This window comes from Megascapheus bottae, chromosome 30 (assembly GCF_031878675.1).
Source record: "Megascapheus bottae isolate mThoBot1 chromosome 30, mThoBot2.hap1, whole genome shotgun sequence".
Classification (NCBI taxonomy): Eukaryota; Metazoa; Chordata; class Mammalia; order Rodentia; family Geomyidae; genus Megascapheus; species Megascapheus bottae.
The window spans coordinates 169,011-192,872 of record NC_143538.1 but is presented as its reverse complement, the minus strand read 5'-3'; the positions used below and the strand labels follow the sequence as shown (position 1 = coordinate 192,872).

Genomic DNA, 23,862 nt, shown 5'->3' with positions numbered 1-23,862 from the left:
AAGAAACTGGTGTTATTTATTTCATCCTGCCATTTTTATGCATTTATCCTTGAGTTCCAATGTGGTGAACACTAAGTTTACCGGACTTGGGATTCTGAGCTTTGTTTGTTTCAACCTTTGAACTTCCTGCCCTCTCCTCTTGAATAATGAGCTTACAGTCATGTACCGACATGCCTGACCTGTACTATTTGATTTTAAAGGCTTTTCCTAAATCAACTTCCTCATGTATGTGCATGACTAATGAGCTAGAATCAGGAAGTATTTGGGTCAGGGACATTGCTAATTAATCACTTGCCACTCGCTCACACACCCAGGTGTGTGGTCTTTTCAGAGCAGCCATGACTAGCAAAAACTAGGTAGCACCCACACTCAAGGGGCCCAGCCCTACCTGCCTGTGTGTTTCACATGGCTCACTTCTGCCAGGGCCTGGTGGCTCTACTATGCCTATAATCCTGGCTACTTAGAAGGCTGAGATCTGAGGATCTGAGTTCAAAGGCAGTTCAGGCAGAACAAATCTGAGACTATAATCTTCAACTACATAGCAAAATTCAACAAACAGAGGTTATGGCTCCAGCGATAAAGCAGGAGCATGAGGCCCTAAGTTCAAGCCCAGTATCTACAGAAGCCAAGTGAATGTTCCCTTTTCACATGCCTCCTTGGGGGCTGAGATCTGAAGACTGCGGTTGGAAACTAGCCAGGGCAGCAAAAGTCCATGACACATTTTTTTCTTTTTTTTAAATCTCCGATCAACTATCAAAAAAGCCAGAAGTGGAATTGTAGTCAAGTGGTAGAGTGCCAGCCTTGAGAAAAAAAGATAAGGGACAGCACCCAAGTTCAGAGTTCATGCCCCAGGACGCACACATGCGCATGCATGCACAACAAGCAAGACAGTTGGTCACACAATAGGAGTCTGTGCCTTCCTCGGCTCAGGCTGTGTGGGGGGGGAGGGAGAATCACCTGCTGTGTGGAAGGACTGGTCTGTGGTCTGGAACCCTGCCAGCCCTTGCTCCCCAAATCCAGGCAAACATCTGGTCTTCTGACTCCACCTCCCCTTGGCTGGTGGGGTCCAGAGGGCAGCTTTGCACTCCAGGGCAGGGTGGAGACTGGCTATGGCTCCATACTGCATTCCTCCCAGAGCTTAGTTAGATATGAGCTGGGAGCTGTGGCCCTGGTCTCTTGTCCAGTGGAACTTGACATGGGCCACCTGTCCCTATTGCCACTTATATATACACCTGCCAAGACCCCAGGGACAAACACACAGGGTCTCCATGTTTCCTGAAATTCAGCTTGGGTTGTTTTGTTTTTGTGTCCTTACTAGAGCTTGAACTCAGGGCCTGAGTGCTGACCCTTAGATTTTTCACTTCCAAGGCTGGTGCTTTGCCACTTTGAGCCACAGCTCCACATTTGGCTTTTTGCTGATGAACAGGAACATCTTATGTACCTTTCTCTCTGTGTTGCCTTTGAACTTCGATCTTTAGATCTCAACCTCCTGAGTAGCTAGGTTTATAGGCATGAGTACCAGACCCTAACTTCTAGATTGTTCTTATTGTTTCACGCCATAGAACTCCTTTTATTTATTTATTTTGTGCTGGCATTGGGGCTTGAGCTGAGGGTCTGGGCATCATCCCTTAGCTTTTTCACTTAAGGCTGGCACTCTACCACTTGAGTCACAGCTACATTTCTGGCTATTTTGCTGGTGAATTGGAGATGAGTCTCAACAACTTTCCTGCCTGGGCTGGCTTTGAACCTTGATCCTCAGATCTCAGCCTCCTGAGTACAGACATGAGCCACTGGCACCCAGCTATTTATTATATTTAGTAATTGTACAAAGGGGTTTCAGTTCAAGGTGTCCATTTATATGGGATGTAATGCATCTTGATCAATGCCACCCCATTTATCATGCCTCCATATCACTGGGAATTCTTTTAAAGTTGTCTAGTCCTTTTGGCTAGGATCTGAAAGAACTCTCCTAACCTTTCACCCAGAAGTGGTTTTGCTTTGTGCCAGCGGGAATTTTCATGGTTCAGTGCTTGGCACTGTTTGGCCTCTGGGCAGCATTCCAGTGAGTTGTGTTCTTAGCTCGTTCTAGCCTGGGTTTTGTCTGGGAAGTCTGCAGGCTGACTCTTTTGAAACTCTGAGCTAATGACACTTATCCTTGCCCCCCTCTCCCCCCCACCCCCGCCACCCTCCAAGCTGCCAGGCTCAGATAGTCAACCTAGCTCCAAGGAGAGTACCCCATCTTTCCTGCACTTTGTAAAGGAGCACATTTACCACCAGCCAATTACTGGGGCGCCAGAGGGTCAGAGGAGAAACATGGGGCTCATAGCCACACAATCTCAAGAACTTGTATCCAGGCTCTGCTTCCCATCCAAGTTTGGGGAAGGCCTGGGGTGCTCTGTAAACGAAAAAGGACCTTTTTGGTTTTGATCGGACCTATGACGGCTCCCTCTGCATCTGGTGTTCAGTTGCTGGTGTCAAGTCCACTGTCAGGAAGACATGGCTCTAAGGAAACAAACACAGCACATGAACTGAAGCTGGGCCCTTGGATAGGCCACAGTGGTTTGGGGTGACATGTTTCACAAAGGATGTGACTGATCTCTGTTTTTATCCCTGATGATAACTGTAAAGCTGGGACCTTACACAGTCTACCAGAAAAGTCCGTGAAATTCCACCCTGAAAATAACCAGTAAGGGTTGGGAACATAGCCTACTGGTAGAGTGCTTGCCTAGCATCCATGAAGACCTGAGTTCAATTCCTGGGTACCATATACACAGAAAAAGCCAGAAGTGGCGCTGTGGCTCAAGTGGCAGATTCTTACCCTTGAGCATAGAAGCTCAGGGCCAGTGCCAAGCCCTGTATTTCAGCCCCAGGACCTAGCATGCCTATGTGCACACACCTGTATGCACACGCACACATGTTAGGACAATATTTTGTAGATTTATGGACAGAGCAGTGGGCTTTGAAAAAGGAAGAGGAAAAAAGTGACTGTGCAAGAATTCAAGAATTTGAGCTCAGACATAACGCTGCATTCTTCCGGAATAGTTCTGTCACCTGATAACTAGGTACTAGGCTGTAAAGAAAGAAACCTGGGCTGCAAAAGTTATTTCTAGTACCAACAAGTATCTATGTACTTGTTTATCATGTACCATTCACTTCCCTTCTTACTCTATAATGGCTTTCCATCTCCCACAGAATACAGACAACTACTCAATTTTGCTTTTTAAGATCTATTATAATGAACCTAATAACTAATTGTGAGTTAGCCTATGTTTGTTTGTTTGTTTTGGTAGCACTCTACCACTTGAACCACCGTGCCCCTTCTGGTCTTCTGGTGGCTAACTGGAGATAAGAGTCTCACAGACATTCCTGTACAGGCTGGTTTTGAATGATCCTCAGATCTTAGCCTCTGGATCAGCTAAGATTTCAGGCAGGAGCCACCAGAACTGGGCTAGCATTAGCCCTTTTCTCCCCCCACTTTGGTACACATACTAGGTCTTGAACTTGGGACCTGGGAGCTATCCCTAAGTTTTTTTCTCTACTAGACCTGGCATTTTTTCCTAGTTAGTTGCATATAGGCTACTTGGGGGTAGGTTAAACTGTGATCTTCAGATTTCAGCTTCCTGAGTACCTAGAATTACAGATGTTTTTCTTACAGCTTTTCTGTATTCCGGTTAATTGGAAATAATTGTCTGTCAGATACACCTGCCCAGGCTGGCTCTGAACTACAATTCTCAGATCCCAGTTTCTTAAGTAGTTAGGATTTCAGGGGTGAGCCATGGATACTGGTACTTTGGGAGAGTTTCTTGGGAGAATTCCTATCCTATTCCAGCAAGCTCATGCATTCAATATGCCTGCGATTGGGAGCATTACTCAGGCGGAAAAGCACCCAGTGAGCAAAAGTGTCAGACACTGAGTTCGAGTCCTGATCTTGGACCAAAAGGAGAAAGAAATATGATCTCTACAATCAGGGATCCACCGTCAACAACTCCTTCCCTGTCCCAGTCTGCCCAGAACAAGAAACCAACTACTCCAGCTCCTAGCCTTTTCAAAATCCTAAACTTCTGAAGAGCCCTCACCACATGTATGAGAACCAAAGAACTCAGCCCTCAGGATACACCGGCTCAGGTCTGTCATCCCAGCTACTCAGGAGGCTGAGATCTGAGGGATCATGGTTCAAAGCCAGCCTGGGCAGGAAAGTTCAAGGGATTCTTATCTGCAGTGAACCCCCAGGAAACCGGAAGGGGCGCTGTGGCTCAGCGTGGCAGAGCGCTTGCCTTGATCAGGAGAGCTCTGGGACAGTCTCCAGGTCAGGGGTTCAAGCCCCAGGACTGACAAGAAAAAAAAAAAAGGTTAAAAATAAAAATTTACATTAAAAATCCCATGACTAGCAAAAATAGGGTTCTCATGAGAGGGTTCACCTCTTTCTTCAATCTGGGTAGGAATGAACCACCTGTGCATCCTGTTGGGCTGCCGCGGGGCGGGGGGCGCGCGGGGGGAGGGGAGGAAAGACGGCGGAGAAACTTCTGGAAGGTTGCTGTGTCTCCCTCCTTACTTGCTCCGGGAGGAGAAGCAATGCAGCCTGCACCCCGCAGGTAGGAAGTGGGGTCCGCGCCGCCGGAGAGGCTGCGATGGAGAGGGGGGGGTCCGCAGTGCACATGCGCGTGCAATGCACACTTGCCTCCTGTCCCGCGTCTCTTCCCGAGTCCTGCTCCGGACGGGGCCGAGCGCGCGGCGGACTGCGCTTGCACAAACTAGGGGAGGGAGGCCTCGGAGGCGCGTGCAAGGGGCGGTGAGGGCCCGGCGGGGCACCCATGTGCCGCTTCAAGCCTCCGGACGTCGCAGAGAGCCGCCCGCGCCGCACCAGCGTCCACCCGGGTCTGCGCTCCGCGCGGGCGGTGCGTGCCCACAGCGCTCGGCGCCGCCCCTCCGCTCCGCGCTGACCAATAGCAGCGAGCTCCGAGCCTTGGCCACGCCCCCTCTCCTTTTCCAGATGGTAGCTCCGCCCCGGCCGGTAATAATTAGGCAGTGGGCTGGAGCGGTCGCGTAAGCGTCGGGCGTTAGCCAATCAGGGGCCCTCTCCCGCAGTGACGTCACAGGCCGAACAACCAAACAGAAAAGTTTAATAAACAGCGGACGGAGGGGCCGGCGGCGGCGGCGGCGGCGGCGGCGCGGCGGGAGCGAGCGGGCGTTCGGCGGCCTCACCTGTCCCCCACTCACCGGCGGCGACCGGGCGGCGGCGGCGGCGGCCAGCGCGTCAGGCGGAGGAAGCCGCCGCCAGGTGAGGAGCGCGGCTGGGTTCGCGGGGCGGCTCCCTGGGGCGCCGGGCCCGCCCTTCCCCTCCGGACGGTGGCGAGGCCCGGCTCGCGTCCCGGCCGGAAGCGCAGGGCTGTGGGGGGCGCAGCAGGTGCCGGGGCCGCGCGGGCCTCTCGTGGGGTCCCCGCTCCCGTGCGTACCCCGTCTGCAGCCGCAGGCCGGGTCGGGCCGCGGGGTCCCCGCGTCCGTCACCCCGGGCCCTGACCCCGACCTCCCCGCACCCGAGGCCGGGCGGCTGGCGAGTTGGTCCCCGGTCCGCCCCGTCCACGCGCGGTCGGGGCCCGGGGTGAGGCGGCTGTGACTCTTTTGTGTTAAAATGTCGCACCGGAACAACTTTTACCAAAGTTAGGGGCCGCGGGGTGCGGGGAGCCGGGGCCCGGGGCCGGCCGCGGGCCTTCGTCCGGAGGGCTTCACCGACCCCCGCGCCAAAGGCCTGGTCCAGAACAACGTCGTTTTGTGTTTAAGTGAAAATGTAAACTCTTTTTTTAAGGTTAACCGTGTACTAATCGTGTCCCCGCTTTCGGGACACTTGTTGACATAACCCGGGGAAAAAGATTTTGTAGAGTGAGCGTGTGTAAAATTTCAAAACGGGTTGTCGTCCCAATCTTCTTTTTTTTAAACGTTTTAAGAACATATCTAAGAAGTCAGGGATCACATATATACAGGAGGAAGACTTGTGAGTGGATGGATTTAATAAATATTTATTATCTTGACTGTAGGGATAATCTTCCTGTTGGAGCATTCTCACAATATCAGGTTTGGAACTTTAAATCTGTGCCGGTTGATCGGGTGTCACCTGCACCTCAAAAGCTTTTTTTTTTTTTTTTCAAAAGCACTAAAAATGTATTTAATACCACGATAGAACACACAGCTTGATGTCATATAAGAAGATGAAGCAATAAAACATCATGACTCCTCCCCTTAAAACCACTGAGATGGAGCAAAAACAAAGTGCTGAGTCTGTTGAGGAGTTTTCTTCCCTGGCCAGGATTCCTGTTTTTTAGTATTGAGGTGTGTGTGTGTGCACGTGCATGCGTGCGTGCACTGGTACAGGGCCTTAGTATTTTCACCCAGGGTTGGCACTCAATCACATGAGCCACGCCACACCTTCACTTGGGGATTTTTTGCTGGTCAATTGGTCTTCTGGCCTTTCCTGCTTGGGCCTGCTTTGAATCTCAATCCTCAAATCTCTGCCTCCTGAGTAGTTGGAATTACAGGAGCGAGCCACTGGCTCCCTGCTCTGAGGTAAACATTCTGCCCTATTGGACTTGGTGTTTCTTTCTCTCTTGCCTTTGAAAAAAATAACTTGTGTGTGTGTTTTCATTTATTTGTACCTGTAAACAGTGAAGTCCCTTTATTTTGCTTTTGAGCTTTAGAAAAATAGTGTGTGCCTGGATGTAGTTCATTTCATTACTATGTTACATGGTGCTAATCTTTACTCCTGGGCGGTTAGCTAGTTTTTTTTTTTTTTTTTAATTGTTTTGCCTTTATCAGTGTGTTCTATGAACTTTTCTTGTTGCCAGCTTTTGTGGTGCAAGTGTTTCTCTACTTAAGGTAGAATGCCTGAGATGCTTTTAGCTGGTCGGGAGTCAAATAGATGAACATATTTAGGAATAAGTGAGAGTCCTTAAGATTTTCTGTATTGCGGGGTGCTGGTGGCTCCAGCCTATAATCCTAGCTACTGACAAGTCCCAGATTGTGTTTAGAAGCCACCTCAGGTACAAAAACCTGTAAAAAAAAACCTCTTTAATCAGCAAAAAACAAGAAGTGGAGGGATGGCTCAAGTGGTAGAGGGTCAGCCTTGAGTGAAAAAGCTAAGTGAGAATAGGAGGTCTCAAATTCAAGATCCAGTAACTGGCACATGGGCAAACTTTCTCCATATTGTTTAAGGCCCTGGTGATTGGTTTAGTTTTTAAATGTTTGTGTAAGAAACCAAAGTTCCCTGTTATTTTGTTCCTTGATGAATCTCTCTTCCTTCAAATTCCATTGTAGAACTTTTGTATTTCTTCTTAGTGCAACAACTTCAGCTGGAGAAGCACTTGATGTTTTACAGAGCAGTCAGCCATTCTTTGGCCCTCTCTTCCCCTCAGTCTGGTAGAATACTGGACATACTTCTCCTTTGTCTTAGCGTCCTGCGAAAGAAATGTGTGTGTGTTCCCAGGTTTTCACTCGCTCTGCCTTGGGCATCAGCTGCCAAGTGGCAGAATGTTAGGACTAGAGCAACACTACACAAGTAGGTCCTGTATGTTTTTAGAAAACTTCTAGAGGGAGATGTGTAATTGGTATTTCAGGAGCCACATATTAATAAGTATTTAGGTTTGAAACTGCCTCAGTGCTTCCATGTAAACAATGAAGCCATAGTTCCCTAATTTCCCAAAGATAGTATGTGAACAGTTTGAAATTGTTCGAAGGCATGAGAATAGACCTGTGTGTGGGCATACATACACATGTATATATACACAAGTTGGTCCTGGGGCTTGAACTCAGGGCCTGGGCTGGCTTGAACTGGCATCCCCAGATTTCAGTCTCCTAAGTAGCTTGAGAATAGAACACTTGTAATATGCATCTTGCAAGAGAAATAATAGAATGTTTCATTTTTGTACGGCTGTATTTAAAAAAATTTTTTTTGTAATTGATTATAAAGGCACCAGCCGTGTGTGTGTGTGTGTGTGTGTGTGTGTGTGTGTGTGTGTGTGTGTGTGTGTGTGTGTATGGAGGAGGGGAGCTTATTAATTTTGGGATGGATTATAACCCAAACTCCACCTTTAATGCCACCGTAGAGATCTACTGTTACGATGCTTGATATGTATTTTTGGTCTTCTCTGCCTTTGTTTCTGATTTATTTATTTATATATTCATGCTGCTACTTGGGCTTGAACTCAAGTGGGGTTTCCCACTTGCTCATGCAGCTGGTACTTTGCTACTTTTCCACACCTCCAGTTCCAGCTTTTTTTTCTCCTGGTTGAGTGGAAATGAGTATTTTTAGACCCAGATTGGCAGGTCTCAGTCATGATTCTAGGTGTGAGCCACTACCACACAACTTCGGTGTTTTTTTCTAAACTATTAGAAGTTTTTTTTTTTTTTTTCTTTGTCACTTGTGGGGATTGAACTCTGGGCTGTCCTTGAGCTCAGGACTAGCACTCTACCACTTGAGCCGCAGCACCACTTCCTGTTTTCTGGTGGCTAATTAGAGATTAGAGTCTCATGGGTGTTAGTTGCCTTGCTGGCTTTGAAGTGTGATCCTCAGATCTCAGCCTCCTGGCTAGCTAGGATTACAGGTGTGAGCCCCTGGCACCTGGCTTAGAAGTTAATTCTATGCAGTGGTAGCCTGGCTCTATCTTCAAAGTTCATCTCAGAGGTATCTGTTACCACTTTTTTTTTTTTGTGTGTGTGTGTGTGCTGATTGTGGGGGTTGAACTCAGGGCCTGGGAGCTGCCCCTGAGTTTTCGTGTTCAAGGCTAGCGCTCTACTATTTGAGCCACAGTTGCACTTCCAGCTTTGCTTTTTTGTAGTTTATTGGAAATAAAAGAGTCTCACAGACTTTAGTGCCCTTGGTGGCTTTGAACCATAATCCTCAGATCTCAGCTTCCTAAATAGCTCGGATATATGCATGAACATCAGAGTCCAGCTAGCACCTTTGCTTGATGTAGTTCCATTTACTTATGTAATTGGAATCATAGCCTTATTTTTTGTTCCCTACAGTGCTCTCTGCTTAGTGAAGAGCCATCATTTAAATGTATATACTAGATAATGATTCTCCAAGGCTCAGAACATTTAAATAACTCTTCACTGCACAAAATAATATTCAAACATTTTCTTGGGGTTTGTGAACTGTAGACCAGTGTTGTCAATAGAAATAAAATTCGAGCCAAGAATGGCCCCTTCTGGAAGTAGTTTATTTTCTGATAGCCACATTACAAAGAAAACCAGGTAAAATAGATTTTATTATTATTTTTTTTGCCAGATTTTTAACTCCAAAAAGCACTGAAAACAGTGTTGTCAGCATGTCCTAACGGAACATATCATTACTGGGATATTTTCCTTTTTTCTAGATTGGCTTTAACATCTGGAATGTGATCTCCCTGTAGAACTTGTCAGTTCTGAACAGCCGTGTTTCAGATGTGTTTCAGATGTAGACTGACAAGTGGGGCTTGCTTGCATCTCAGGATCTTTCTTGCCTTTCCTGGGTTTTGCTTGTCAGGCCATCTTGATGTCCACAAACAAGCAAAGCTTTATCCTCTTAAATTTGTCCCTTTTTCTGCAGCAGGCAGCCACATTTCTGTTAAAATGTCACTTTTTGGGAGGATGGGGGGGTGGGTGGAGGGTCAATCCTGTGTCTTGAACCCATGGCCTGAGCGTTTCTCCTCCAGGCTAGCGCTCTACCACTTTGAGCCACAGTTTCACTTCCAATTTTCTCTAGAGGATAGGGAGCCCATGGCTTACACCTATAATCCTAACTACTCAGGAAGCTGAGATGTGAGGGCCTTAGTTCAAAGCCAGCCCAAGCAGACAAATCTGAGAGAGTCTTCCTTCCAGTGATCCAGTGAACAGGATGAACTTGAGACCTGGCTCAAGTGGTAAAACACCAGCCTTAGTAGAAACCCTAAGTGAAAACTCAAGGCCCTGATTTCAAGCCCTCAGTCAAATATTGGTAGAAACAACAAAATACCTTCAAGCCACCCAAAATAAAAAGGATAAAAATGACCTATATCATGTATTATAATGTACCTGTACTCTATTGTATTTTGTTTATTCAATACCACTGAACATAACAATGTATGCCCTATCCTGAAATTTGGTTGCCAGGCACCAACTCCAAGTCCTCATGTACACTGACTGAGTCAAGCACCCTGTTACTGAGTCACACCCTCAGCGTGCATTACACATTTGTGTAAAGAGTCCTTGCATTTGCAATTTTTATTCTACAAGTCTGTGTCCCCTGCTCCATACCAGACATTACAAGGCATTGAGGGTATAGTTACTAACAAGATAGGATCTTTTCTTCGTGTCGTGGAGGTTGGATCTTTTTGGGAAAACAGGCAATTAAATCAATGAAGAAAGAATTTTCAGATTTAAAAGTGTTCTGAAGCCAAGGGCTGTTGTGACTCATGTCTGTAGTCCTCACTAAGGAAGCTGGAAGATAAATTTGAGAGACTGTTAATTCCAGTTAAACAGCAAAAATCTGAAAATGGAGTTGTGGCTCAAGTGGTAGAGCATTAGCCTTGAGCAAAAAAGCTCAGGGACAGCACCCAGACCCTGAGTTTAAGTTTCAGTACTGGCATAAAAGAAATAAATGCGATTACTTTTAATTACCTCCAAGTGGTAGGGCTGCTTCCACCTCTCTTCTGCCCCCTGTTTGCTTAGATTTTGTGATCCAATCAGACTGCTTCAGGGAACTTTGTATTACTTTGCCCTTTGGTTTTTCATTATGAATTTTCAGCTTTTTTTTTTTTTTCCTACAGAAGACCTTTCAACATGTTCTTTTTTTTTTGAAAACTTTCATTAACACAACATGTTCTTTTACATAATTGTGATTTCCTTGAATCTTTATGATAAAAACTAGATCCTGTTGGTTCTGTGAGAGTATTTTGGCTATTTTCTTTTGTAAAAATGTGTAATAATTGCAGTTCATTAAGTGTATGTAATCTATTTCAGTGTCTCATTTCTTCTTTCATAGCTGTGTTTTCCAGTGTGCCATCTCCCAACTTCTGTTTGGGAGATGTATGTATGTATGATGTATGTGTGGCTATTTAATGAAATATTAAAAATTCCCTTCCTGCTGGGTGCTGATGGCTTACATCTGTAATCCTAGCTACTTAGCAGGCTGAGATCTAAGGATCCCAGTTCCCACCCTGAGTAGGAAGGAAAATCAGTTAGATGCTCATCTCTTGTTAACTAGCAAAAAGCCCAAAATGGAACTGTGGCCTAAGTGGTAGAGCGTTAGCTGAAAATTCATAATGAAAAACCAAGGGGCAAAGTAATACAAAGTTCCCTGAAGCAGTCTGATTGGATCACAAAATCTAAGCAAACGGGGCAGGAGAGAGGTGGAAGCAGCCCTACCACTTGGAGGTAATTAAAAGTAATCGCATTTATTTCTGGGACTGTGCCTGGGCCTTGAGTTCAAGCTTCAGAACTCACACACATATACTTGGCACATGCACACCTCCATTCCTCACCTGGATCAGTCATGTCCAATGCTCAGAAGCTGTGTGGCTATCACTGATGGCACTGGATTGGGGGGAGGGTGGAAGGAGGGGGAGGCACTGGATGAGTGGGGGGGGAGAGAGGGAGAGAGAGGACACCAGCAGCAAGAAATACAAATCCCAATATGTGGTCCCATTTCTGATAGCTACAGTGATTTATTTAAATGAAAAGAAAATAGCCAGGGCTGGGAGTTTGGCCTAGTGGTTAAAGTGCTTGCCTAGCACTTGGTACCACATACATAGAAAAAAGCTGGAAGTGGTGCTGAGGCTCAAGTGGTAGAGCTCTAGCCTTGAGAAAGTCCAAGGACATTGCTCAGGCCCTGAGCTCAAGCCCAGGACTGGCAAAAAAAAATAGCCAGCTCTGACAGTAGAAATGTGGCCATTAAGTGTCTGCTGTGTACTTGATCTTTAGTCCAGAACAAGAACCAGAATATCTTGTTTTTTTTAAAAAATGGGTACATATTGAAGTAATGGGCTATTTTGCACAGGTTGTTACATATAATGTATCATTAATGTGACTAAGTAGAAATTTGGAAATCCATGCAGTTCCAGAGAAGTTTTGATTTGGGCAGTGCTAGTCCAGAGTGTGTGTGAGGGTGATGTGTAAATACTGGGGCTTGAACTCAGGGTCTTGCATTCTTGCTTGGCTTTTTCACTGGAGGCTGGAGCTCTACCAACTTGCACTACAGGTCCACTTCTGGGTTTTGGGTGCTTAATTGAAGAAAAGCGTGTGTTTTCCTGGCCTGGCTGGCCTCAGATCTCAGCCTGGGGTGAGCAGGAACAAGCCACCAGCATGTAGCTGAGTATTATTTTTTAATGGATAAGAGACTATTCAACTCTTTTGTCTTTGGTTTTAAATATCAAAAAAGCACATAGAAAAATCTTTCGCCTTTTATTTTTTTCAGTCCTAGGCAGTTAGAGAAATAAAAGCCTGCCAATATTTCCTGTATCTAGCAGTTTTACTGGGTGTCAACATTATCATTAAGCGTTAACAACGCGTGAGGCGTATGCAAGGATGATGCCTGCTTTTCCCTTTGATGCCCTGGTCCCTGGTTCTTTGCGATTTTCTTTATTGGCAACCTTATTCATCTTTCCAGTCCCTAAACAAAGCACCTTACTGTGTCTTACATGGACTGCTCTCTCCCTTTCCCAGCCTTGGTTTTTTTTTTTTTTTTTTTTTTTTTTAATCTGTATGTGGCCTTAAACGATTGCTCTGCATTCCTGTTTTGCTGAGCAGGCCCTCACTGCACTCCTCCACTCCCCATGCATGCCTTCTGCGGTTTTCTTGATAACAAATTAGAAGGGACACACCAAGAGTTACAAACTCAAATATGTATTTATTTTTGTGTGTGAGCGTCAGTCCTGGGACTTGAACTCAGGGCCTGGGCGTTCACTGCCCCTGAGCTTTTTCACTCAAGGGTTGTGCTCTACCACTTGAACCACAGTGCCACTTTTGGCCTTTGGGTAGTTAATGGAGGTAAGAGTCTCACAGACTTTTGTGTCTGGCTGGGTTGGCTTGGAACTGTGATTTTCAGATCTCAGCCTCCTGACATTGTCTTAGGACTTGAACTTAGGGCCTTTAGGTTGCTCCTTGACACATGCCCCCAGCTTTAGTTATTTTTCAGGTAAAGTCTCACAGTTTTTGCCTGGTGCCTGCCCTAGACTGTGCTCTCTCATCCTGCCTGTCTGTCTGGGATTACGGCTTCCCACCACAAGGCCCAAAGAGATAGCTCCTTGCCTCTTGGCCCAGGCTGGCCTCAGACCCTGCTCCCTGCCCTGGCAGGGAGTCATTCTTGCTGATCCCAAGAGGAAGGTGACCCTGCCATGTCAAGTCCTCCCATCACCTGCTGTACTCACCATCGGGCGTGTCTGAGGACTGGCCAAGGTTAGTGGCTTGGTTATCTGAGCCCCTTTCCCTGTTCTCCGTGTAGTATGCCGAACGTTATTCCTAGTAGTTGAGGTATTAGGGATTGATGGTTTGTAAAGGATTTATTATTACTGTTATTATTTGTGACAGTGGGAATGGAATTCTTCTGCTTGGCATTCTTATCACTTGAGGTCTATCTCCAGCCCGTGTGTGTGTGTATGTATGTGTGTGTGACAGACAGACAGACAGTGACAGTTCTGGGGCTTGAACTCAGGGCTTGGGACCTGTCCCTGAGCTTTTGTGCTCAGGCTGGTGCTCTACCCCTTGAGCCACACAACTCTACTTCTGGCTTTTTGGTGGTTAAGTGGAGGAAAGAGTCTCACGGACTTTCCTGCCAGGTTGGCTTCCACCTGCGATCCTCAAACAGACCTCAGCTTCTGAGTAGGTAGGGTGAGTAGCCCAGCTGCATTGGTTATTATTATTATTATTTATGGTATTTTGTTTATGTGGTACTCAGGAATTGAACTGAGGGCCTGATGCATGCTAGGCAAGCACTCTACCACTAAGTCACATTGCCAGCCCGTCATTTTGAAGTAGGAACTCATTTTATTCCTTGACCATTTGGGCTGTGATTGTCCTGCCCTGCTTCTCCAGGTCCCTGTGATGAGAGGCATACGCCCGTGAATCTGGTGATGGCGCTTTCCCATAGCCGGTGTGTACCCCTCCACCCAGCCATTGGTTGAGATGGGACTTTGAATGTTTTATTCCCCAGCTGGTCTTGAACTTCAGTCCCTGTCTCTGCCTCCTCCCAAGTAGCTAGGATTACAGGTTTGAGACACCACACATAGCTAGCTGTACATATTGGATCTTTTTAGTCAAAAGCAGAATGAAGAGTAACATCCACACACAAAAAATGTTCTAATTACCTGACCTATAAAATGGTAACTTCTCTGTACAGTACCTTAATAACAATAACATATTAAAAGAATAAAGTGACACTAAGTTGTCCAGTGACGAATGAGTGAGTTATATTTAACTGATAAGTCCTGACTCCCGGAAAGAACAGACAGTATGTCTTTTGAATCCAGGCTTTCAGAAAATGATATTCTCACATCTAATCAGAGAGTCTGAAAGTTTCCATGCAGGCTCTTTGTTCCTACAAAGCAATATTGTTTTCATGTAAACCAGATTGTAGTTTTACGGCCTGGGTATCGCTTCTATTTTTGCTACTTTCTTCTGTCCTTAACTGGTTGTTTTTGAAGTTAAACAAAGTTTTATTCTGCGCCTAGCATCAAGAATCATGCTGACCGGTCAGGGCCATCTCTAAGATGTGAGTGAGAGAGTGACCCAGTCTAATCTCATAGGCTACTTTTTTTTATTAAAGAATTTATTAACATTGATTTTTACATCATATTTCAAATGACATGTTTAATAAACAAGTGTTCAAGAAGGGAATCTCTATATACAATCACTGGCACTTAGTTTTTAGAACATAATCAAATTTAGGCTAAGGATTTGTATTTCATAGATACACATTAATTTATGAAATAAAACATTATGTCTATAGAGTCATAGGTTTTTATGTCTATGTAGTTATGTTTATATTTCCAATACCATGTCCATAGCATTGGGTATGCAAATATTGAGTCCTTGCTCTTGTACTGTTGGATCTAATAGCCACATATTAAGGATACCATGTGCCTTTTGTTCCTTAGGTCTTAACTTGTCTCACTCAACATGATTCACTCTAGATTCATCCACTTCCCTGCGAATGCCATTATTTTATCTTGTCTGTTGGCTATGTAGAATTCCATTTTATATATATACCACATTTTCTGTATCCATTCATCTGCAGTAGGGCATCTGGGTTGTTTCCATCACCTGGCTATTGTGAATAGTGCAGAGATAAACATAGCTGAGCAGGTTGTTCTTAACTTTTAATCTGTATATTACCTAAATTTAAATCCTGTGATCTGTAAACTATTGGCAATCCATAGGCACATCTTTTCTTCTTTTCTCTGGGTTGTAGATGTGTCTTACTATTATAATAGTGGTATGGTTATAGGGAGGATGATGCAAATAATTAACTTGGAAATTAAAAAAAAAATGACCTCAGAGCAGAGGTTCATTTGGGTCCTACAACTGTCTTCTGATGCTGTGTGTGTCAAACCTTAAAAAGATTTCCCACCCTCCTTCCTGTAACCTTTCACATTTTTGGGGGGTTCATTTACCATGTTTTTCTTCCTCTGATTTTTCTGGTGATTGCTCCTCGTCTGCTTTGAATGTCGCTTTGTAAGGAGGGTCACACTGCGAAGAAACCCCGGTTTAGATAGGAAGTCCTGGAAAGGTCCTGGGAGAGGCCTCTGAGTTGGTGCTTTGTGTGTGTACCTGGGTGGCAGTCCATGTTGCGGCTGTGTGTGTTTGGTTCGGCAGAGTCTTCCTCCACATTCACAATCTATCTGCAATGCCACGAATGCTCATTCTGTCACAACAATGTCTTTATGTGCTCAAAATAGTTGTGTTGGATTGTGTTCTAATACATAAATATTCGGGGGGGGGGGCGGCGAGGGAAATGGTAAGATTTTGAACTTTGAAAACTAAATTGAATTTAGAATTCCATACTGCGTAAAACTTAACTGAAAACATTTCAAAGCACTTGTTCTAATTTGCCTTTATTGTACTTACTTGTATGAACAGTTAACGATTTTGGGTAGAGGTGAAAATTACACTTCACCTAAATAAACAGATGCTGCTGAATCAGTCAGATAACAAGGCAAGTTAGTACCTGTGTTTCTAAAAAATAATCGGGTGGGTTTTTTTTTTTTTTTTTTTTTGTTTCTGTTTTATTTCTTGGTGCTGTTTCTGGGGCTTGAACTCAGGGATTGGGTGCTATCCTTGAGGGCCATCCCCCCCCACCCCCAACGCCCCAAATGTAGCGCACTTTAGCCAAGGCTCCACCTGGAGATTTTTTTGGTGGTTAATTGGTAATAAAGTCTCCTAGACTTCTCTGCCTGGGCTGACTTTGAACTGCCATCCTCCTCTCAGCCTCCTGAGTAGCTAGGATTGCAGGTATGAGTCACTAATTCCTGGTTTACTCTTGAGTATTTTTGAGATAGCCTCCTGCTTTTTGTCCAGGATTGCTGGGACAAAAGGTATATACCACCATGCCCAGATTTTTTCTGTTAAGATGGGGTCTTTGGGGTTTTGTGAACTTTTTGCTCTGCTGGCCTCAAACCTCCATTCCTGATCTTAGCATCGCCAACAGCTAGGATTATTAATTAGTCCTGCCTGGCTCCTTCCTCCTTAAAAGGGAGTGGGGGCTGGGAAGGAAACCTTTGTAAGCTTCTACCTAGAGCTGGAGTGCTCATATACAGTGAGGCCCTGAGTTCAGCCCCCAGCACCACAAAATAAAATAAGTAATCTTTTACTTAGGCAGTGCCATTAGAACAAACTTTTTTCTTTTTCCATCTCAGTTGGTATCAGTTGGCATTCACCGCAGCAGAGCACCCAGCTGTCCACAGAAGTGGTATTTCTGTTTAATTTTCTCCTCACTTTTAAGTGGAAACAATCTGTCTCTGATGTCACTGAAGATTTTACTCTGTTGTGATATTGAAAAGATATCAGGACTCCTGAGGACTTGATAAAGAGTTTGAGGACTTGATCGAGTTTGGAAATGAGTATTCTAGATTTGAAGTTTTAGTTGCTGGTATGTTTTTACTTTAAAGCATGCTCTTTCTGTAGGTCTTAGAAAAATCTATAATGGTTCCTTCTTTTTTTTTTTTTTTGTTTTGGTAGTTGCTTTAAAATTTCAAACTGAACTCCAGAACAGGAATCTTTGTTTTTAAAGCTTAACTTCATGGCCCTGCAAAAAATATCAAATGCCTTATACTCAGAACACATATTTTAAAAGTTTTTATCACTAAACTTCATGTGTAAGCAGCTCCTGTATGCTTTTCATTAACATTCCTTAGTTTATTTTTCACCTAAGACAAAAGAGAAAGCAAATCGTACAGGATGGGAAAAAGGAAGCGTTCTCTACTGTTTCTTTAAGAAACCTGCTTATCCAGGGGGTTTTAGTGTGTTTAACCTAACCTGCTAGCAAGGAAAAGTTCTTTAAAATAATGGATATTAGCCATATCCAATCACCATTATCAGTTTCACTCACTGGGCGGGGACTCCCCTCCCCGGCCACTAGCGTTGGAGAAGGCGGGGCTTGGTAATCAGGTTTGGTTGCTTTGGAGTCCAGCTCCAAGTTAATCTGAGGTGAAGCAGACAGAAAATTGTGGAGGTTTTATTGGTAGGATTTTTGTTCTAATCTTCTAATGCTCCTGTATTTATTTATTTATTTTTTGCTTGTGCTCTTTTCTGATTCTTTGCCTAGTAGGTTTTGTTGTTGTTTCTGTTTTTTTTTGTGATAAACTGGACATTAAAATTAAGCAGGCAGACAGAACAAAAGGGCTTGTTTAGACAGGAAATAGGTGTTGAGAGACTCAAACTTGACTTTCTTTGATCAGTATTTCTACTTGGGACTTTGAATGTCACCCGCGATCTTTGAATTAAAGGTCATTTCCAGGGACAGGCTTTCTCTTGGGCTAGACGTCGAAGTAGTCATTTGTCAGTTTCTACAAGTGACACCTGGAGGAGGGGCTATGTGTCATTTTCTTTAAATCAAAGGTGTTAAGTTGCTCAAAGAGCCATCAAGGTTGTAGGTTTAATTTTCTCCTTTTTAAAGAATCGAAATGTCAATTTTGCTTTCATTTTTAACCCCTGTTATTTCATCTCTCTTTTTAATGAGTGTATTCTCAATTCCGCAATATATTGACATTTTTAATATGCTTATAATTTTAGTCCTGTTTAAAAAAATTTTAAAAGGAGATCATTGATTCATATTGTATGAAGAAAGTAAAACTGCTTTTCCCCCAAAAACTTTTCCTTTCTTCCAAGAAGGTGGAGATAAGTAATGAACATTCTTTTGAAACAGGAAATGAAGTATTTGTAGTTTTAGAAGCTATAGATGGGCTACCAGACCTGGAAAAAAAAGTATATGAATGTACAGACATTTCTTACTAAGAAATAATTTGGTGGTTTCACTACTGTCAAGTTTTCTTTGGAAACTGTTTGCATGATGTTACTGCCTGCTCTTGGTCTAGTAGAAAGAAGTTAAGGTGTAAAAGTTCATTTCAAGAATAGATAGGAATGCCTGTGAGGAATTTTCAACCAGGGTGCTTGCATTTCCTCTGCAGCTTGTTTCACTTCATAGGCAATGTCTTTAAATTAATGCTTTTCAGCTATAGCAGTTGCTTAAGCAATTCCAGTTTTATAAAATATTAAGAGTCACATACAAGTCTCACCTTCTTGTCTTTCTTCCCTATTTTTACATTTTCCCAATAATTGTTTTTTTTTTTTTCTTTGTCAGTCCTGGGACTTGAACTTAGGGCCTGGGCATTGTCCTTGGGCTTTCTCAAGGCTAGAGCTCTACCATTTGAACCCCAACACCACTTCCAGCTTTTTCTGTGTATGTGGTACCGAGGAATTTAACCCAGGGCTTCATGCATGCTAAGCAAGCACTCTACCACTAAGGCCACACTCCCAGCCCTGATAATTGTGAATAAGGGCAGTTTTATATATGCATGTATATTTCTCCCCCTCCCCGAAGTTGTGGTATCCTTGTTTAAGTTTGTTTTGATTGTTGTAGCCCTACCCTTGTCTTAAGTTGATTAGGACTGTAATGAATCTTTGTTCTCTTAGGTTCCAAAGTTTCCATTACTTTGCTCCTATTTCACTGGACATATTGCTAAATAGATCTGTAAAATAGTTTCCTTTCTTCAAACAGGTTTCTTTCTTTTATAAACATAACTCAGAGGATGTGAATAATTTCTGGTAAAATTGCCTTGCAAAATGATTGTACCTGTTGGGTGGGGTGGCTCACACCTATAATCCTAGGAGGCTGTAATCAGGAGGCTGAGATCTGAGGATCGAAGTTCAAAGCCAGCCAGGTTCCAAAGTCTGTGAGACTCTTATCTCCAGTTAACCACTAGAGAACTGGAAGCTGCTGTGTGGCTCAAGGGGTAGGGTGGTATCCTTGAGCTGTAGAGCGGTCCCACAACAGACCAAAAAAAAAAAGATTGCACCGATTTCCATTGCAAAGATGTAAAGCAGAATTCTCTGAAGTGGCCTCTAGTCACTAGTGTTTCCTAAATAAATTATCTGTTTGAAACACCATTAACACGATGCAAAGGGCTTTGAGTCCATTTTGTGGGTACTGAAATTAGCTGAAGGAAAAGTGGGCTTTTACCCACTTGAGCAAGTCACTGCATATATTGTTGTGTAGTTATTTTGGTGGCTCTTGGTGTTACTTTCCCTCTGCCCACTTGCACACACCTGAAGGAATGCTTCTGAGGAATCATGACATTGGCAACCCCCACCTCTGAGCATGTAATGCTCTAATAGCCCTTGTTGTTGCCTACTGCGGGATTGGGCTTTTATTTTTTTAATTAATTGATTAATTTATTATTGGTTTTGCAAGTCCTGGGGCTTGAACTCAGGGTCTGAGCACTGTCCCTGAGCTTCTTTTACTCAAGGCTAGCACTCTGCCACTTGAGCCACAGCACCACTTCTGGCTTTTTCTGTATATGTGGTACTGAGGAATTAAACCCAGGGCTAGTGAGCACTCTCCCAGTAAGCCACTGTCCCAGCCCGTGGGTTTTTAAACAGAATATACTTAAACAGAAAATGTGTTTGATCGCAGATTGAAAAATGGCACATGGGTACACTCCCAGTATGTATATATAGGTTCTCAGTTAGATGCAGAAAGATAACAAGCGGGACTGGCCTGCAATGTGGGGCAAGGTTGCTGTTTTTGTTTTGCAAAGGTTACTGCCACCAGGGCATAAAGTAGTTGTCACAGCAGAACACATTTTAAAATTGTCTTAAAGCAAAATTGAAGATAAATACTAGTTAGTAAATTGAGTGTGTGCAGTGTCGAGGCACAGACTAAGCCAAAATAAGAAATGGTTGTATTCATTTTAGAATCGGCATCACTTCACCCACATTCTGGAGACTTGAGTTCCAGTGTACTGAGAACTTAGTCTCTCTGTGCTGAGAGGTGTCATGGTGTTTCTTTCCAGGGAAAGTTGTATTTGGGTGTGTTGGTAGTAGAGCTTGAACTCAGGGCTGGGGCACTGTGCTTTTAGCTTTCTCAAACTCAAGGCTGGTGCTTCACCATTTGAGACACAGCTCCACTTCCAGCTTTTTGTTAGTCCATTGGAATTCAGAATGTTATGTTTTTAGTGCCCAGGCTGGCTTTGAATCGTGATCCTCAGATCTCAGCCTCCTGAAAGGCTGGCAGCTGGCAGGTTTATTTCACTTCATTTTATTATTTTAACCTTTGGATTAGAAGGGAGAAGTTTACCCATATTCGTATCACACCACTATTCTGTGTTTCTGGTTTTTGTTACTTTTGTTTGGTTTTGCTTAGCAGGCCTCTGAAGCTAAACCCCTGGCATGCTTGCATGCCAGGCAAGTATCGAACCGCTAAGGATCACCCAGCCCCTTCAATAGTCTGAAGCTTGAGAAAACATATGTGTGTGTGTGTGTGTGTGTGTGTGTATGGTGGGCTCAAACTGGAGCCTTTGTGCATTGCTATATAAGTCACGTTCCACCTAGCTGTGCCTCCAGCTTGTTTTCTTCAGCAAAATCTAATCTTCCTGCTACCAGTTAGAGATGGAGATAATTGTATGTAATAATCTTAGTAAAAGCATTTGGAGTTTGGATGTTGATTACATTTAATGGCCACCCAAGGTAAAGGTTTACCTGCTCTTTGTGCTCCAGGGAGCAGTGAACCTTCCAGAATGACATCCCTTAGTGGGCTCTTTCTGCTGAATCTCTGCCAAACCTGCCTCTGGCGGACAGGAGCCTGCAACTCTTACTAGTTGATTGACTTCAGAGGAAAAGTAAAAATTAGTTTGGAGAACTCTTAAATTGACCTAAATGTTGGAGAAAGGTATGAATGATAGTTGTCTGTTATTATTTTAGAATAGAGACAGAAAAATGGTAGAAGTCATGTAGAAGGCAAGCATTGAGTGGTGTGTGTGTGTGTGTGTGTGTGTGTGTGTGTGTGTGTGTGTCGGTGTCCTCATGTCCCCACATGTCTTTTTTTCCTCCCAGTGATAAAGTGTACTGAGTAATAAATTGCTATAACTTGGAAGAACTAAGACCACAGAAACTGAGTGTATTTTAAGATCTCATTGTTCTGGGGCTGGGCGTTTGGCCTAGTGGTAGAGTGCTTGCCTAGCATGCATGAAGACCCGGGTTCAATTCCTCGGCACCCCACATACATATCAAAAAGCCGGAAGTGGTGCTGAGGCTCAAGTGGTAGAGTGCTAGCCTTGAGAAAGTCCAAGGACAGTTTTCAAGCCCTGAGCCCGAGCCCAGGACTGGCCAAAAAAAAAAAAAAGATCTCATTGTTCTGTCTGCTAGGTGCACTTAACAGTTTGGGATTTTTTTTTGTCAGTGTGGCCTCTTTATGAAAGTAGGTAAATATTAGTGGGTAACTTTATGAAGGCTCATTTGTGCATCTGTTTGAATGGATTTTGTTTTCAAAAACTTGTTGAGGGCCCGGAGTTTGGCCTAGTGGTAGAGTGCTTGCTTGGCATGCATCAAGATCCAGGTTCGATTCCTCAGTTACCACATACATAGACAATGCCAAAAGTGGTGCTATGGCTCAAGTGGTAGAGTGCTAGCCTTGAGAAAGTCCAAGGACAGTGCTCAGGCCCTGAGCTCAAGCCCAGGACTGGCAAAGAAAATCAGACTTGTTGGGTCGAGGTCTGTCATCCTAGATACTCAGGAAGCTGAGATCTGAGGATTGTGGTTGGAAGCTAGCCCAGGCAGGAAAGCCTGTGAGACTCTCACCGTCAAGTTAGCATCAGGAGAGCCAGCAATGGAGCTGTGGCAAAATGGCTCAGAGGCAGTACCTAGGTCCTAAGTTCAAGACTCAGGACTGGCATATGCATGTACAGCCACCTCCCCCCACATGTGCTGGGATGCATTAGACTTTATTGTGTTAGCAGTGTTTTTGGGTGGAGGGTGGCCTCGTCACACCTGCTGCCCTGGTCTCTTCCGGGCTGATTTTGCAGTATTGTATGGGGGCCTGCACAGAAGTTTCCTCTGCAGAACAGTTAACACTCTTCTCATTCTGCCCTTCTTAGTAATTTCCACTCCCCTGCTTTTAATGAGCCCTGTGTGTGCATGGTTTCAAGCTCTGAATCCTAAGTCCAGAGAGAAGCTGGATTTCGCCCTGTTCTTTCATTCCAGGCTATTTGTAAATGCTTAGTATCTCTAGAATCTGTCTTTCCTGACACCCAGGCCTGTTTTTTTTTTTTTTTCTTCCTCTGTGGGTTTTGTGTGTGTGTGTGTGTGTGTGTGTGTGTGTGTATGTGTATGCATGCGTATGCATACATGCATGCATGTGCATGTGTACTGGGGCTAGAACTCAGGGTTTGGGCACTGTCTATGAGCTTTTTGCTGAAGGCTAGTGATCTACTATTTGAGCCACAGCTTCATTTTTGGCTTTTTGTTTTGTTTTGTTTGTGGTTCATTGGAGATGAGTCCCATGGACTTTCCTGCCCAGGCTGGCTTTGAACTGTGATCCTCAGATCTTAGCCTCCATAGTAGCTGAGATTGTAGGTGTGAGCCACCAGCGCCCAGCTCTGTCCACTTCTTTATCCACCTTAGAAGGCCAGTCACGGATCTTGAACTCAGGGCCTGGGCACTGTCCCTGAGCTCTTCAGCCCTTCACCCTACCACTCTGAGCCACAGTGCCACTTACAGTTTTCTGGTGGTTAATTGGATATGAGTCTCGTGGAATTTTGTGCCCAGGCTGGCTTTGAACTGTGATCCTTAGATCTCAGCCTCCTGAGTAGCTGGGATGACAGGTGCGAGCCACCAGTGTTTGGCGTGCAGGGTGATTTCATACATGTCTTACTGCAGTGGCCACCTAATTGTCATTATTCATTTATTTGTGCTACTAAGGTTTTGAACTTAGGTACTCAAACTTTTTTTGCCTGGTACTCTTCTACCACCTCCACTTGGCATTTTTCTGGTTCATTAGAGAGAAGAGTCAGATTTTCCTGTTCAGGCTGGTTTTGAACTGGGATCGTCATATCTCAGCCTCTTGAGTAAGGTAGGATTACAGGTGTGAGCCACAGGTGCCAGGCCTTAATTGTTCTACATTTCTAGTTTGACTGTGTATTCATGGGTTTTTCTTTGCTCAAAACTTTCAAGTATGTAGGGGGGAGATGGTGCGGGGGAAGATGAATGGAGAGGAGGAGGAGAAGGAAGAGTGTGCATTCTGTAAAAATTAGACTAGTAACTTCAGGAAAGGCATGGGAGGTACGAAGATGGGAGATAGTGAGAGGAATGACTTGGATCAGGCCTTAGGGCACTGTAACCTCTTCTTACAATTTACTAAAATTTCAAAAA

General features: G+C 44.4%; 1 protein-coding gene across 6 annotated transcripts in view; it reads left to right on the top strand.

The window, feature by feature from the left end:
• Positions 1-5,165: 5,165 nt before the first annotated feature.
• Positions 5,166-23,862, top strand: part of Zfand6 (zinc finger AN1-type containing 6) — a 60,165-nt gene continuing 41,468 nt past the window's right edge. For 5 of the 6 annotated variants that reach the window (XM_090321799.1, XM_090321797.1, XM_090321798.1 and 2 more), the window contains exon 1: positions 5,166-5,278. The gene's annotated coding sequence lies outside the window, so the exon portion shown is untranslated. Of the gene's footprint in view, positions 5,279-17,617; positions 17,681-23,862 lie in introns of those variants that run through there. The other variant, XM_090321800.1, reaches the window with a different exon arrangement.